The following is a 16,191-nucleotide window of genomic DNA, read 5'->3' on the forward strand; positions in this document are numbered from 1 at the left end:
TGGGTGGTCCTCTCAGAACTGTAGAGGTGGCTGAGGGGGAACAAACCACCAAACAAGAAAAAACAGCAACACCAAATTTCTCATAGATAGATAATACAGCTGTTCATTTGGTTTTCTTGAAAAGCTCCTGTCTTAACAGTGATATAGATAAGAGCATCACAAGTTAAGTAGTGAATAAATTAAGTTCTTCAATTGATAAATCCCTCCAAAAATAAAATCTAGGCAGGCAGTTATATTTCAGCTAAAGTCACAGTTGCCAAATTAATTCCAGAAGCACACATTGAATACAGTGTATATTCATAATTAGTATTATTCATTATGGGACCATTAAGAAACAACTGGTTTTGACAGGATTATTTAATTAATCTTTTGAAGCCTTTCAGATGTTCATCAGCCAAGCAGAATTTCCCCTCAAGCACAGTAGTTTTACAATCATAACCATGCTGTTAATTTACTCTCCTCTTAATTTAAAGTGAGTTTGTGGAAACTTTTCAACTTTGTCTTAATTTTTTGTGATGCAAAATTTTGTGTAGTCTACTAATTTGTTCCAAAGTCTGTTTTTGTGACTCAGCATAATGGATGAGGTCACTGTTGTTAAAGTCAGTGTTTGCCCAGTTGTGGCTGCTGGGCCAGCTCCGCTGTTGGGCTGGAGATGTGAATCCTCTTGGTGGGGGTGAGCAAGGATGGATGCAATTTAATTATAGCACAAATGTAATCAGACTCTGTGAAGCTCCTGAAACACTGCAACATTTTGTCTTATAAACTGGGCTCCTCCATTGTGAGTGAACTAGGTGTTGTTCAACTCAGTCTTGGGGAGTCATGGCTTCAGAATGCTCTTCACAAACGCTAAACAAAATTTGCTTTTAAAACTTGTTCTGAATAAGTGCTCTTTCTTAGAAATTTGGACTGACTTAATTTTGCTGACTGCAGGGAAGCAAACAGCTTTGTGTAAATACTGAGCAGCTGTCAGGGGGACCTGCAGTTGGGACCACCTTTATCTCAAAATTTTCTGTATATAATTATATAAAATGTTTAGACTGTGAAGGCTGTCAGAAAACAATGTATAATTTCTGTACCTTTTCACAGTAACTTTCATCAACCATACCTACCAAACCTGAGTCTAGTTAGGCTTTTTTAGGACTTCAGTATATCCTGATTTAGTAAAACACCTCCAGCAGAGTAGTAAAAGATCATAAATATATAATACTAAAGAACATTTATTAGTAAGCTCACCATTGTAATAACAGAAAAATCAAAAATTGCAATAGGTTTTAAAAAATTTCTCAGTTTTGTCCAAAACACTTATATTTGTAATGAAATAAACTCAGATTTTAAAATGTGCCCATGTTGTAACTACAGCCCACCTGTGCCTCACAGCTGCAGCTTCAGGCTGTGCAGGCTGTCATTGCCTCCCTTCATCAGCACTGCCTGGGAGAGTGATGCTATCAAGCAGGGCTGAGGTTCATTCTCAGTTGGAGGCAGTTCTGTCTGACAGATGAGCTCCAAGGAAGTATTGAGCATTGGGGGAAGAGGGAGAGAGAGGAGTCAGATTTTGTGGGTACAAAGATGTGGATTGCAACATTTCTTTCAGGTTCTAGTCTTTTTTGGCTGGCTTGAGCAGTTCTATTACAAGCCTTGCTAGATAAATCCTGTATTGTACAGGCAAACATGTTGCTTTATATGTTGTATTTGTTTCTTCCACAGTTCTGTATCAGAAATTACCGATCTTGGATTGGTGGTATGGGAGCTGTGTTACAAGACAGTATACTTTTAATAGAGCAATTTTTGGTGTTCAAGGAAGTTTCAGGTTTTATGTTGGTTGTTCTTCCCATCCACGTTCAGTTTGTTGGAGAAGAGCAATAATAACTTTATTGATAGTTTTCAGTATCAGCAGTACATTCCTGTGATGCCTGACAGGTGCTTAGGTCATAGAGTCACTGAATAGTTCTGGTTGGAAGAGACCTTAAATATCATCTCATTCCAACCCCACTGCCATGGCCAGGGTCACCTTTCTCTAAACGAGGTTGCTCAGAGCCCCATCCAACCTGGCCTTGAACACTTTGGTGATGGGGCATCCACAGCTTCTCTGGGCAGCCTGTGCCAGTGTCCCACCAGTCTCACAGTAAAGAATTTCTTCCTAGTGTCTAATCTAAACCTACTCCCAGTTTGAAGCCATTCCCTCTTGCTCTTGTAAAAGGTTTTCCATCTTACAGGCTCCCTGTCTTCTGTCCCAGAAAATACATTACCAAGGTAGCTCAGGAATCACTTGTTTGATAGTGACAGTTTAAGTGGAATTGCAGATTTTAGGAAGTGATGCATTTGATATACTGAGAAGTGTGAAAAGAAACTTAAAATCCAGCACTGGACAGCATATTCTTAGGACTGATTCACTAAATCAACACAGGAAGGTGTGTGAGTTGATGCTACCAAGTACAATCCTGGCACAGCTCTGAATGTCAGACCAAAATTTTCCTGCAGGTTTGATTTGAGCTTGGCACTCCTGTTAAAGGCATTAATACAGCCACCAGCCACCGTTCTATAGCCAAGGCAGCAGGAGCTGTGATAAGTGAGTTCCTCTGGGAACAATTCCTGAAATGTTGCATTATCTAACCTGAAAGCTGTGGGACATTGTTTTCAGGTTGATGCTTTCTGCCCTTTGGAGTCTCTTGAGGTGTAGCTGCAATGAAAATGAACCTTGTGTTGAAGCTCAGCACTAACCACTGATGGGAGACAATGTCCCTAATGCAATAGTAGAGTTCACACCTGTTGGGCTGATGAAAAAATCTGTGTCTTTAGTCACTTTAAATTGCTTTGACACTGAGTAGAGTGAATTCTGCTGCATCTGAGGTAATGCTTTGTGGTGCCTGCTCAGCCATTCACTGACTGACCACGAGCTATTTGGCTTCCATGTGGGAGCAAATAAATTCTCCAGACAGATTTTGTGCTAGACCTTCATTTCTCAAAAGCAAGGACCAAAGCCCCAGTAGTGATTCTTTGCAAAGGTGCTCTGCTAATGGCATCAGAGTAATTTTGTGGAATTTATTTACCTGCCTTGTAGAAGGCAAAGGAGGCATTGGAGTCATCCAACATCAGCTCCAGCCCTTCCCCTACTGGGCCTTTCAAGGCCTGGGCCATTCACAGTTTGTAAGGAATCAGGGAAGACAGTCCAGTGCACTAGGCCAGAGCAGCTGGAGTGTTCTGGAAAGCCAATGTCAAAATTTTGATCTTTCTGGTTCTATTCTGCTGCTGTTCCCCCCTTGTTGCTGTGTGTTGGTGCCTGTCACATAGTCCAGCACCAGTGGCTGTTCCCTGGAGCTTGGTGCCAGAGCTGAGGTTTGTCCTCTGCCCTGTTCAGCTGTGTCTGCTTGCTTTGTTCCAGTGCTCTCTTCTGCTCTCACTTGTTTTTACCTATTTTTTTTTATCTTGTTAATCATGCCTGTTTCACAGTATCAGAAGCTGGATAGAGCTACTGATTCTAGCTCAGTTCCTGTCCAATGCACTGCCCAATCCTGATATTACCATCTTTCTCAATCTCAAATTACAATCTTCTTGAACAGTAAATATGTACACTGCAAATGCTGTTATTACCTTCCCACTAACTGCTTTAATTCTTTCTTACAGAAATTTAACTCTCCCTCCTTTTTGTCCATCTGTGGCATGGAGAATAGATTTTGCCTCTCCTTCTCTTTTCTTCTTACATCCTTGGCAGCTGAGACTGCTTTGTGTTTCCCTTCAGGCTCCTGCTGAACCCCCACAATGAGTTCAGCTTCTGTTTGTGTGGAGAGTGTGTCCCACACTCATTCTGAGCACAGAACTCCAGCTGATTCCTCCCATCCCAGCTGAGCGGAACCTGAGGATTATATCAGCCAGCTTTTAGCTGCCATATCCTGGTATGGAATTTACCTCTTAAAAACAGGATGCCACTTCTGACCCAGGAGAGTTTGAATGTGCTGCAGGAACTTGATGCTTCCAATGGAACTGCCTGATTATTCCCAAGCCTGCACTCGTGCTGTAGTCAATTGCTGCCAAAATGTAAAATCCTGTATTAGAGCTGCTTCAGTTCAATTTTTTTACCATCTGTTTCTGTGGTTAGTCAAGTTTGTTTTAAACTCCAGTCAGGTAGTGTATCCACAACCTCCACTTCACCTTTGTCTGGCACCTGCCCAATATTACTGATTAAAAACACTGAGGTAACAATGGAGCATGAAGAGACCCCTTCAAAATCTTACTGCTGTGTGAGGATGAAATGGTGATAAATATTCCCCAAGCAGGATTTCCCAAGAAGGTTTATCAACTGCTCCAAGCAATTTTAAACTCCACTATGTTTCCTTAGTTTGGAAATATCACATGAAAGAGTATCAAAAGCCTCATAAAAGTCAACATATGTGATTATCTGCTGCTTCTCACCTTATGGTGTGCTGCGTTGTTGAAGGGAAATGCACTGGTTTGAAATGATCTGACAAATTTATGCTGGCTTTCATTCATCATCACATTACGCTTCAAATGCTGAAAAGAACAAAACCCAAATCTGATTATGTGCCCAGAAAAACTGTGGAAGACTGCAGTTGGTTTGATCTATCATTTCCTTTTTCCCTTTTCCAAAGATTGCTCTTTTAAATCACAAGAAATCTGCTAACAACTTTGTTAGCCAGAGTTTTCAGAGTTTTCTGTTTTGGTGCCAAGGATAAGACCTAAGCTGAGTGAAAAATCTCACATCACTCCATACTGATATGTCAAGATCCCTATAAGTTCCCATGAGATAGCTGGTGGTATATTTGGTAGGGAGAATGGTGGATTTGTACAGCTGTGTTTCTACAAAGAAGGGTGATATGAATGAAGTAAGAAGCTCTCATGGTGTGCAAAGCCCTACGAATGTGCCTTTGATTACCTCTAGGGGTAAAAGGAGAAAAGTGCTAAGCTGTCACCAGAACTGATGTTTACCAAAGGCCCTTCAGCAGGAATAGAGAAGGTATGAGATAAATCTGAAAATCATTTTGTGATGTCCTAAGTGCCCAGTGAGGAGAAACAAGAAAGCAAAGTTAAAGTCAGCTACCATGACCCTCAAACACAGCGTAAGGGCTGTGGCTCCCTCTCTGCCCTGGTGCTTTGCTGTCTCAGGGAGATGGAGTGGTGTGCAGCTCAGGCAGTATCCACAGGCATCTGAAATGTTCAGTGGAGGTATATTCCTACCTGTCCTCCCTTGGATTTACAGTAACTACCTGATTTTTTCTGGTCCTTAGGCTTTAGCTGAGATTGAACAGTTACTGCTTACCAATGGGCTCCTGTTATTCTTTTCCTCCCAAATCTGACTTGAAAGCCTCCCCAGCCTGGAAAGCTGACAAAGAAACTTCCCTTGTCAAGAGGGTTCTCCTCTCCCTCAACAGCTCATGCAATGCCATCCCATGGCTGAGGGTGACAAAGCCACCTTGGAAACATCACCTGTGTGCTTCCTTCCAGGAAGATTTTGGCTTCACCTGACCCTAGAGCAGAAGGCTTAGGATTCCCAAGGCTAGAGCAGCATCCCTACTGTTTTCTGCCCTGCTCTCTCTGAGTACCTTAGCTGGTTGGCCAGGCTCCCTTCCTGTGTCACTTGGCTGTCTTTGTGCTGCTTGGGTGCAGAGAACACATCTCCTGGGTAGGAGCCTTTCCATCACAACCACCTGAAAGTTTCACCAGCCCCTGCTGCTTCTTCATTGCAGGGATTACTGTAATTTGGGGTTTTTTTGGCAACACATTTGTTCTTTTCTACAACAAAGAATGAATCCTTACTTGCTGGCAGGATACTGGAGCAGCATAACAAACCATCTTTATTGTGGTGCTACCTGCTAAGAGTGGAAGCAAAGGAAGCCTGTGATACATTAATTTCCTTTCTCCTTACCCTAGCAGGTAGAGTGAGCAACAAATCACTTCCAAATTATATTTTTAGTGGAGGACTGTTATAATAACTCTTCTTGATCACCTCTTTTCCTAGACTAAAGTAGCTTAAAGTTCTTTCCTCTAGACTCTCCCTAATTTGTCTGCACTGGTCCCACAACTGGAGGCCATCCTCCTGCCAAGACTTCACAAAAACCTTCTGCTGGAACAAAACCAGCAGTGTGATTCCTCCTTTCCATGTTATGCTCCTATTGAAGTACCTTATAGTTGATAAAGCAAATCTATCATTAAGTTGTCTCTGTCACAATAAAGTTTGGATGTTTCTCATGTAGCAGCAGCAAATTGCTCCGAGTCTGCGCTGGATTTTAGAAAGATTTAGATGTTAATTAATTTTATTTAAGCACCTATATACTTTTATGAAATGGATCTCTTGCATATTCTGTTGAGATTGGCACTTCTTATTATTGAGGTATAAGATATAATAATAATAAGTATTATAATAATAGCCATAAATATGGATTAATGGTTTGGCTTTGGGGCCCTGACACCTTGATTGCAGATAATCAAACATCACTTTATTCCAAGACCTGAAGCAGGCAACTGAGATGTAATATCAGCTCCACTTACAATGTCACTGTCTTGACATGAAATCCTCAATATAGTGCTGTGAAGGAGAGATGAAAGCTGCCAGCTTTGCCCAGTTTCCTTTGCACTACAATAATCTTTACATTTACACTTCCAGTGAGGTGTCAAAGATCTGGATGTTATATTTTTGGATGAGAATTGAAATAAAATACTTCAGGCATGAAGTTAAGTCCTTGAGCCTGAATTCTCAGTGAAATACCAGCAGACCACAAAGAATCAGAGACATACTTTGCCCTGACAGGTTTTCTGTGCAATGAATATATTTTTATACAGTGCTAATTTAGTGTAAAGACCCCAATCTTGTGAATAAAATGAAATGAAAAAAAAAAGCCTAATGAAAAAACTTAAAGGCAAATACTTGTTAAAAAAAAAAAACAAACAAGAAACAAATTCCAGAAAAACAAACTAAAAAGAAAATTATAACAAAAAAGCAAACAAAACCCCACAAACAGCAAAAGCCAAAACAAACAAAAAAACCCACAAAACCCATCCCACACTATTGCTATCAGGTAAATTGTAGCAATTTCTAGGGCATTTCAATTTACAAAAATCTTCCAAATTATGTGGGGCAGCTCCTCAATTGTAGCTGATGTTTCATAATTTAAAAAAAATTAAATTAGTAATTTCTAGGCTGTAAACTGAAAGCACCACTATAGCTTTCTCTTCAATGCAGTAACATTTGAATATCCCTTTAATCTGAAGCAATTAGTTAGGAAATACACTATAGACCGTCCTGGGACACTCGTCTAGCAAACAACTGTCACTACTTAAAAGTTTGTGTCTGCTTGAAAGTGATACACTTATGAAAACCTACACCTCAAATTCTATAATAGCTTTCACCTTAGCCACAGTCCTTTCTGCTTTTTGAAATGTGCAATAAATCCCTGTGCAAATGTAATATCACGCTTTCACATTTCAGTCAATAATCTCAAACCCAACAAATCTCAATTAAGCCTCCCAGCAGCACATTCTCTCACACTGGGACATGGAACACTATTTCTGCTTAAGAAATCCATGAAATGAAGAACAGGGAATCTAGATCACTGTCCCAAAATCTGTCTCAGAGTAAGGAACAAGGCCAGAAGGACTTCTAGTGCTGGTCCATCCTAAAGAACAGCACTTGCCTGAGGCAAAGAAACTCTTTGATTTACTTTAGATTTACTCATTGTGTTAGGCTTCACCAAGGGATGTGCAGGGCAGTTTCAAGACCAGGTTTCAGGATTACCCATTCTCTGGGGATAAACTTCAGGGCAGGTTCCCCCCGTCTGAAGCACCATGATTGATGCACACTGTGAGATTTGAAAAACAAAAAGCTTTGAATGCCACTTTCTTTTCTTGGACCTTCAGGACATCTTTTTTATTAGTGGTAATTACTTGGAGGTTTTTGTCTGTAACCCTAAGAAGTGGAAAATTTTTCTTTAAAATAAATACATAAATTGCAGATTGCTGTACAATCAGATGACCCCAGGAGTTCCAGCCTTAGGAAATACAGCAAGACAAGTGTTGTGAGACTGCAGTGCAAAAACCATGCTTGCCACCTTAACTAAACATTTTCTCCCAGGGTGAAATGCTCCTTTAGTGCAGAGAACCCACAGAAGAAATTTTGCATCATATTATCATATAATTATATGGGCTTATTAAGAGCAATCATGGTAAGAACTGAGTAACTCCTAATTCCCAAGTCTGTAATGAGCAGGTTAGGGAGCTGCCTCGGCTGTGCACAGCTTTCTTTCAAGGCAGCAGTTAGAGCAGACCCGACTGTGAGCGGGGTTAGCTGACATGTGGCTTGCAGAACAATTTACTTTGACTGAACTGTTGTCACAAGCTGTTGAGTTTACAATCACCTGCAATCCTCTAGAGCTGATAATAATCTGATAACACAGAGAATATATTTTCTCTTTCCTTCTTTAATGTGTATCTGAGAATTCATAAATCTAAAATTAAAGAATAATCTTCCTCTGTCCTGACCTTATGATTTCTCTGTGTCTTTGAATGGTACAATTAGAAGTGAGAAGGCAGGTCTGCTCCGGGTCTGATGCACAATTAGACCAAATTTAGTATGGCAATATTAAAATGATTGTGGCACTTTGGTGAGGTAAAGTACACATTATTCATGCCTACCAGTTAAGTTCTGAGTGGCAGCTGTGCTCTACTGCAGCTCCTCTGCTCATCTGGCAGGTGTCATTGGCTGTAGTAGAAAGCAAACAGTAAAATTCAGGTTGGGTAACTGCTGAAAAAGCATCTTTTCCTCTATTTTAATTTCATTTGAGCAACATTCTGCAAAACATATCAGTGTGTATGTCTGTGCCATCCTAGACATGGTTCTTTAACATGAATGAAATTCAGCACTGGTCACATGCTGGGGGATGAGCACTGAAGACATTTCCCTCTCTAGCAGGAGCATTTCTTATCTGGTGACTACAACTGTTCTGAGGCCAACCACTGTGCTGCAGTTTCAGGGAACACTTGAGGACAGTAACTGATGATCTGAAAACTTGGTTTGGGTGAGTACCATTTGCTTCTAACAATATTCACCTGCAGAAGTTGAATGGGAGCATGGAAATATAGCAGCACAGCAATTCTCTTGTGCTAAGGTAGGCAGGTTTTGTCTGTCCAGGTGTTTTAATAGACCAACTCTCTTCCATGAACTCTAAGTAAGTTGTAGTTCAAATTTATTTGTTTTCCAGAAAATCATAAAATGCAAATCAAATGCTTCTGTCTCAAAATCCAAACATAATACATCTCCAGCTTACAGAACTGATCAAAGATGTACTAACACTGTTTGAAAAAATGCTGTTTTTCACATATTCCTCAATACAAACACTAAACATTCCCTTAATTTCAGAGAGCTTTATTAGGAGGTTTTCTTACAAGAGTCAGAAAGAAATATAATGCTCATCTTCTTGTTCATGGTAACACACAGACAAGCCCTAAAGCCATGCAGATTGTTGTGCAGATTTAATTTGTAACTCAGGGAATTTCCTAACATCTTCAGGCGTTTCACTCTGGATTGCTGCACTACTGAGCCAAGACAGTGAAAGATCAGAAAGGTGTTTCAGGCTGTTTTAACTGCAGCAGGGAACTGAACATCTTTAACGGGATGCTGGCAAAGACTGGCATTGTTCAGCAGAGCCTGAAAAAGACCAAGCAGGATGGTGTCCTTTCTAACATCTCATCAGCCTTACAGCCAGTACCCAAGTCCTCTCTTTAAAGTCATTCTTTTAGGGTCCTGCTGTGTGCTTTTGCAGCTGTACCCACGGCAGTCCCCACTGGCCCCCTCTTCTGAGTTCTTCTTTTTTCTCTTGTGCTCATACCCGCACCTACTTAAGCAATACCCAAGCGAGCTTTGTGGCTAAGCCTTGTGCTTAATAAGATTGAAAGCTTTCCTCCTGAAGTGGGTAGCACTCCTGAGAACAGTGTCGTGGGTTAGGAAGGCATTCCCTCGGTTAGTGACCTCCCTGAGGCTCTGAAGTCTCCCAGGGCAGATGGTGCTCCCCTTCCCCCTCATCCTGTGGGAGACTGAAAACAGAGATTACAGGGCGAGATAAGAACAATTTACTGCAAAGGACAATGAGATAAGAAAAACGAAAGTAACAGCGACAATATTAATAATAAAAGGTATAAGACAAAGAGACTATCTACACAGAAAAAAACCAGGACAAAGTATATCAACCAGCTCTTCCCACCACACCATTTCCCCTCCCCTGAAAGAGTCTAGCACACCAAAGAGCAGCTGCTTTTCCAAAGACCCTTTTTCACTAGCAGGAGTGAAGAGATGGAGATAAATGCAACTGTGAATTAGTGCATAAACTGGGTTGTCAACAACTTCTCATTTCCAGTCAGGACTCCTTTTTCCAGAACATCTGGTATTGATACTAACCAGTTCTCCCATCTTTGATTTTCCAATATTTTTTACTGTTTTACTACTATCTCTTGCACAATTTATGCAAGTTGTTTGTCCCCTTTTATGGCCACCACATGTTGGAAAGCTGAGCTCTGAAGGCAGACTCAGTGCTCACAAGCTGCTGCAGAGTTTGAGTGGAGCTGCTGGAGCTCTGCCAGGGGAGGCTCCTCCAGACCCCTCCTGCTGCACTTGCTGCTGGCTGTTTCCCAGATTCAGTAATATTCCTGATAGCTCTAGTGATCAGGGAAAACACTTGCACAAACACAAGCAAGAGCAGTTCCTATAATCCCCACAGATTGTCAACAATTGAGAGACTGAGCTGGAATTTGATATCTGTAAAAGACTCCAGTGAGAAATTTTCCAGGTTTATGTGCTGCTCTGTCCAGTAGTTGTTTGATGTCCAACTCAGAAATAAAAACCACCATTGTCACCAGAAATTCTTTCGATGAATATCTGAAAAATACTTCTAGCTGGATCACTATGTCCTCTGATGTCTCTATTAAAAAAAAATAAATAAGGCAAGTTACTCAGAAAACAAATTAAACTTCTTGTATATAATTTTGACAAGAAGCCCAGTCAATTCCCAATGTAAGTATTCTGTCCTGAAAAAAACAGTCTTTGCATCTGGGATATATAATTTTCTGGCAGGAAACTTGTCTGTTTTCAAGTTACAGTACAGGAGATTTCCTGTACATGTGATTCCAGTGTAACTCTTGGATTCCTGCTGTAACAGGGACTCTAGTCCTGCACAAGCGAAGGCAGCACCAGCTCTGCCTGTCTTAGATGCTTGACAAAGGTACAGGTGGAGCATCTGGCTTGCAGTTTTTGGATATCAGTCATCTCTTCTTCATGTGGATCTTTTTTATGATGCCCACTGGCAAATAAAGGGTAGCCCCTGCTTCACTCTTTTTTAGAGGTGTCCATACTTTTGCTTTGGCTATTAGCATCAGGAGGCTTGGAGTTCTTATCCCATTGTATGAAAAAAATACCATTATGTAGAACATAATTGTGTAAATAGAAATGGTTGGTTTGATTTTGAGAGCATGGAGGAGATCTCTCTGATCAAGGAATGCCCCAAGGGATGCAATATTCTCCCAATATTCTCCCAGTAGGGGTAATAGAGGGATGCTGAGTGATGAGGGCACAGTATGCTATGGACTATGACATTGAGTGGAAACATCACAAGAGTGCAAATAAAACTCAGATTTCTCCAGTCAGACAAATTGAGGTAGTAAGAAAGTAGTGGCCATAGAAGATGAAAAACCAAATAGCTAATTTTTTAATTTTTTGGTCATGGCATAAGTACAACTGGATGCACCCAGAAAATACTGGGAAAAGGCTCCAGGCTGAACAAAAATGTCTCTGTTTCTTTGCAAGTGGAAATTGAAATAACTGTTTGGTGGTTTGGGGGCTTTTTTTTAATGACTTCAGAGTTCCTGTTACTCCAAAACAGAGGAGAGGGGGTGTCATCTTCTGCCTTTAAGCTGGCTGCCCTGATGGTGAGCAAGATGAGCACTGAAAAACAAGACTATTGCACTGTGAACCAGTTGTCAGCTTGAGGATGGACTTTTCCTTTTTTAATCTTTCTCCAAACAAGTAATGGGAGAGGTTTCAGCATTGTCATTTTCTTGGGGAAGAAGTAGTTCTTCCTGCTCAGGAAGAAATCTCGAGGAATTGTATGAGTGACGTTTATTCTTTCTTTTTTTTTTTTTCCTCTCTTTCAAGCATTGTTATTTCTGTGTCTTTAAGCAGCTTTGCACTGTGGATCACATCTATTTTGAAACCTAGGGACTAAGTTTTGTATGAATACCAGTTAGAGAACCTGAATCCTTACCAGCAAGACTCAAATCCCATTAGTATTACATTTTGCATAAAATATTCAGAATTAATTACATATATTTGTAGGAAAAAGGAGATGTAAATTAGTAAATAGGGAAAAAAATAATGTAGGAAAGCATGGCCTGAAGTGTGTATCTGAGACTTGGGAAGTTGTGCATAATGAATAGGTAAGCGTGCTGCTGAATTTGGATGGTTTCTATAGGGGGATGATGGAAATTGCACAGCACTGATGTGTAAATAATGCACAATCACTTAGTAACACTGACCTGTAACTTAGGAAACAGAGGAGAAAGTGCCAGGAAGAGCCTGACAATAATGCTCAAAATAAGACTCTGCACGAACATGCTCAGCTCCCAGCAGCCATTACAAAGGCAGAATGGCAATTTGGGAATGATATCTTAATGATTCCTTCACCCCTCCTGCCCTCAGTCATCACAAGGGGTTTCTTGCAGCTCCATGGATGAGGGCTTCCATTGCAGGATGTTCAAATACTGAACTTTTCAGTTGCTGTAGGGAAAATTCACCTAAAAAGTGTGCCCTCTCTATGTGCAACTGAAAACAAGTACGTGCAGTCTAATTTATTTATAAAATCTCAGAAATGGGCATGTGCTGCTGTAGATGAATTTAAAAGAACAGCTGGCTCAAGCTAGATGCTGTGGATTGAAATACTAATTAATGTTTTTCTAAAGGCTGCATCTCATACTGCAATTCACCCCAGGACTGGGGAAAAAAGATTTCACAGCAAGAGGCTGAGCATTGCCAGTGTTTATATGCTATTGAAACTTCACTCAAAAGCAGCACAGATTTACCCTGATCTCTTCCTCTGCTTCCACACCCCTAAGTGGCTCTTTGCAATAGACCACAGTGTTTGTATTTGGAGCAAAACAATTGTAAATACAGAAGACAGTAAGAAACTAGTGTTTTCTATATTCTGACATTTTATCTGCTGCCTCTCTGCTCTGGTAATTGCCTTGGTGTTGGCAGTGCAGGGATCTCCAGGTAACTCTGCCTAGCAGGAGCATGAAAAATTGTGTTGTCCCCAAGAGGGGAGTCCTCCTTCAGACCCTCTTGTTTTGGTAAGTAAAGTAAGCAGATCTTTTAAAATCTGGAGGAAATAAACCCTCTACATATTTTTCCAATTCCTGAGGACAAGAAAACCCCTTTGCTTTCTCTTTGACTTCCACAGTTTAACTGGAGGGGACTAAGTTGAAGGCCTGGGTCTTTCTCCAGTTGGCAGCAGTGTTTTGGTCTTTATTTCAGCCCCTGGCCTCTGAGGCACCAAGACTCCTGCTGTCCTGGCAAGTCATTCCAAAATAAAATAATGCTGTGGCTTTGGTAGCTTCCCATTGGGCTTTTTATTGCCCCACTGGTGAAGTGTCCCTTCCTTGCCTGGGGAGGGAGCTTCAACAGCCTCAACAGCCTCTCTTACTGTTTGTTAATAAGCTCAAGGGAAGATCTTTCCACAGTACAGAGCCCCTGTCTGACATGCTGTCTAAAAAAATTGATAAAGGAATTAAATCTTCCAGGAAACATCTTAAATATTTGTGATATTTGAAGGTGATGTATGTTTGTCTCTGAATATGGAAAACTAACTCCTGTCCAGTGCATTCAGAATGGATAAACAAGTTGTCATGCATAATTTTAATGGTGAAAATAACTTTCCATGGGTGACAGAATGAGGATAAATGCATTTAATATGAAATTCTTGTTTATATATGGACATATAGGCTATATTTCTCACACATGGTGATGTCTTTTCTAAAGTGTTTTTAAGGATTTTATAGCTCCACTTCTGCTCATAAGATAACTCACCAGTCCATGTGGAAACTCTCCCCTTCCTTTAAGTAGTTTAATACACGGGCAGAAGAAGCAGCTGCTGAAGGCAGAAGCCTGGCAGGGCCAGAAAAACCCCACATGGGGCAGCCACTGCCTCCTTTGCCTACAAGAAGAGGAATTGCTGCTGGTGGTGAGGGGCTTTGGGGCAGGGCTGCTCTGCCCCATTCTTCACTGGACCTGTGTCAGGAGGTGTTCCCTGTGAGAAAACAGAAGTTCAGCTCTTGCTGTTCTGACAAGAAAACTTGCTCCAGTCTTGTCCTGTCCTGACCCATGTGACACTGAAGCTCTGTGGAGGATGAGTCTGTGCTCTAACACCATTCTAATCTCAGCTGAGCTTCTCTGGTGCGGTGGGGGAAGCAAATAAAAGCATGGAAAAGGGGCTAAAATATATTTGGAATCTTCTGCCCTGATGTCAGTGGCCATGATAGCTGCACAGTTGCCATGCTGAAGGCAGCCTTTTTCTCAATCAAAACACAACAAAAGGGAACAATTCTCAATGTTGGTGCTGTAATTTCATTTCTAATGGCTTTCCTAGTATCTGAAGCGAAAGCCCAGCACTGCCAGAGGGCTCTTGAATGGTTTTGACTAATATAAACAAGTATTCAGATGTGAGTCTTCCTTTGCAAGCTGATCCCATCGTGTATTTACCTAAGCCATTCTCTTCTGGGGGTAGCTTGATGACACACTTCCAGCATAAGAATCACTAAACTAGATTTAGTCATGCATACTTGAGTCACAGTCTTGTGTTACTTAATTTAGTACAGGCCATTAAATATTTTTACCTCTGTATTAGGGTCAGGATAGGAGAACTAATCAAGAGAGATTCACAGAGGCTTTATGTGTCATACAAAGCACTCAAGCTAATCTTCCACACTCAAACTTACTCCTCACCACATGTGACTGAGAGAAAAATCCACAGAGGTGACACATTTCATGTATATAAACATGTATTTACATGTGAGTTTGCTGAGACAAGTGTGCGTGTGTGCAAGGGAAATATTAAACATTAAACCATTTTTATTTCAAAGCAAAGCATTTCAAGGTGAGAATAAAGATGTTCAAGGTCAGCCAGAGCAGAGGCACAGAATCCCCAGCCTGGTCTGACCTGAAGATGTTTTGTTGATACACCATGGAAGTATTGCAGTGGCACAAAATACTGCTTAGTTCAGCATTGCTACCTTGGGGCAGGATATGCTTGTTGGGGTTTCAAAGCACATGCTTTATTAATATATTAAGAGATAGTTACACTGGTGCAAACATCCTTGCTACACAGAGGCCCAAAGTAAAAAGACACATTTGGCATAATCATTTTGGAAATCTTAATCTATTTATCCTCTTTAGTATTCATCTTGTTAAACATGTACAGCACTAGATAAAGTGGTGCTACTTAAATATTTATCAAATGTCTCCCTGCATGTTTAAATAGCAAGCAGGCAGCCAGTCATAAACATCAACATTTTTTTTATCATTCCTCCAGGATCATCTACATTTCTTCTTTGCCCCTCAAAGGCTCAGCATCCCAGTCAGCCCAGTGCCACAGAGCAGGGAGAAGCAGGGCAGGGTCTGACAGGCTGTGCCAGGGTGTGGGAGCAGGGAGCAGAGCCCAGAACCCCTCGGGGCTGAGCCCAGGTCACAGCACTGCAGTGCAATCCCTGCATGGGGCTGCAGGGCTGGCGCTGTGCTCAGCTCCTCACAGTCACCCACTGCTCTGTGGGGTACCACACAAGCATTTCAGCACATTTCTATTCAGAACAAGTTTTGTTTACCATCATGATTCCAAATCTCACTCTGGCTTCAAGCTGTTGTATTATCACAACCTTTTTCTGCAAATAAGCATTAAAACCCTAGTTTGCATCACTATCAGGAAGCTTAAGAGCAGAACGGAAAGAAGAGAACTATTTTAATATGAATTACAAAATCATAGCAACAACCGTGAAGACAATCTCATCCCAGCCCCCTGTTTCACTGGTGACTGGTACATTTCAGCAGTGCTGAAGTTTGTGCCAGGTGCACACAAGGAATTGCAATTAGAATTTGCTTCCAGCCACGTTTCACACAGCACCAGTGCCAGCCAAGCACAATGCATTCCCCTG

This window comes from Passer domesticus, chromosome 4 (genome assembly GCF_036417665.1).
Source record: "Passer domesticus isolate bPasDom1 chromosome 4, bPasDom1.hap1, whole genome shotgun sequence".
Taxonomy (NCBI): Eukaryota; Metazoa; Chordata; class Aves; order Passeriformes; family Passeridae; genus Passer; species Passer domesticus.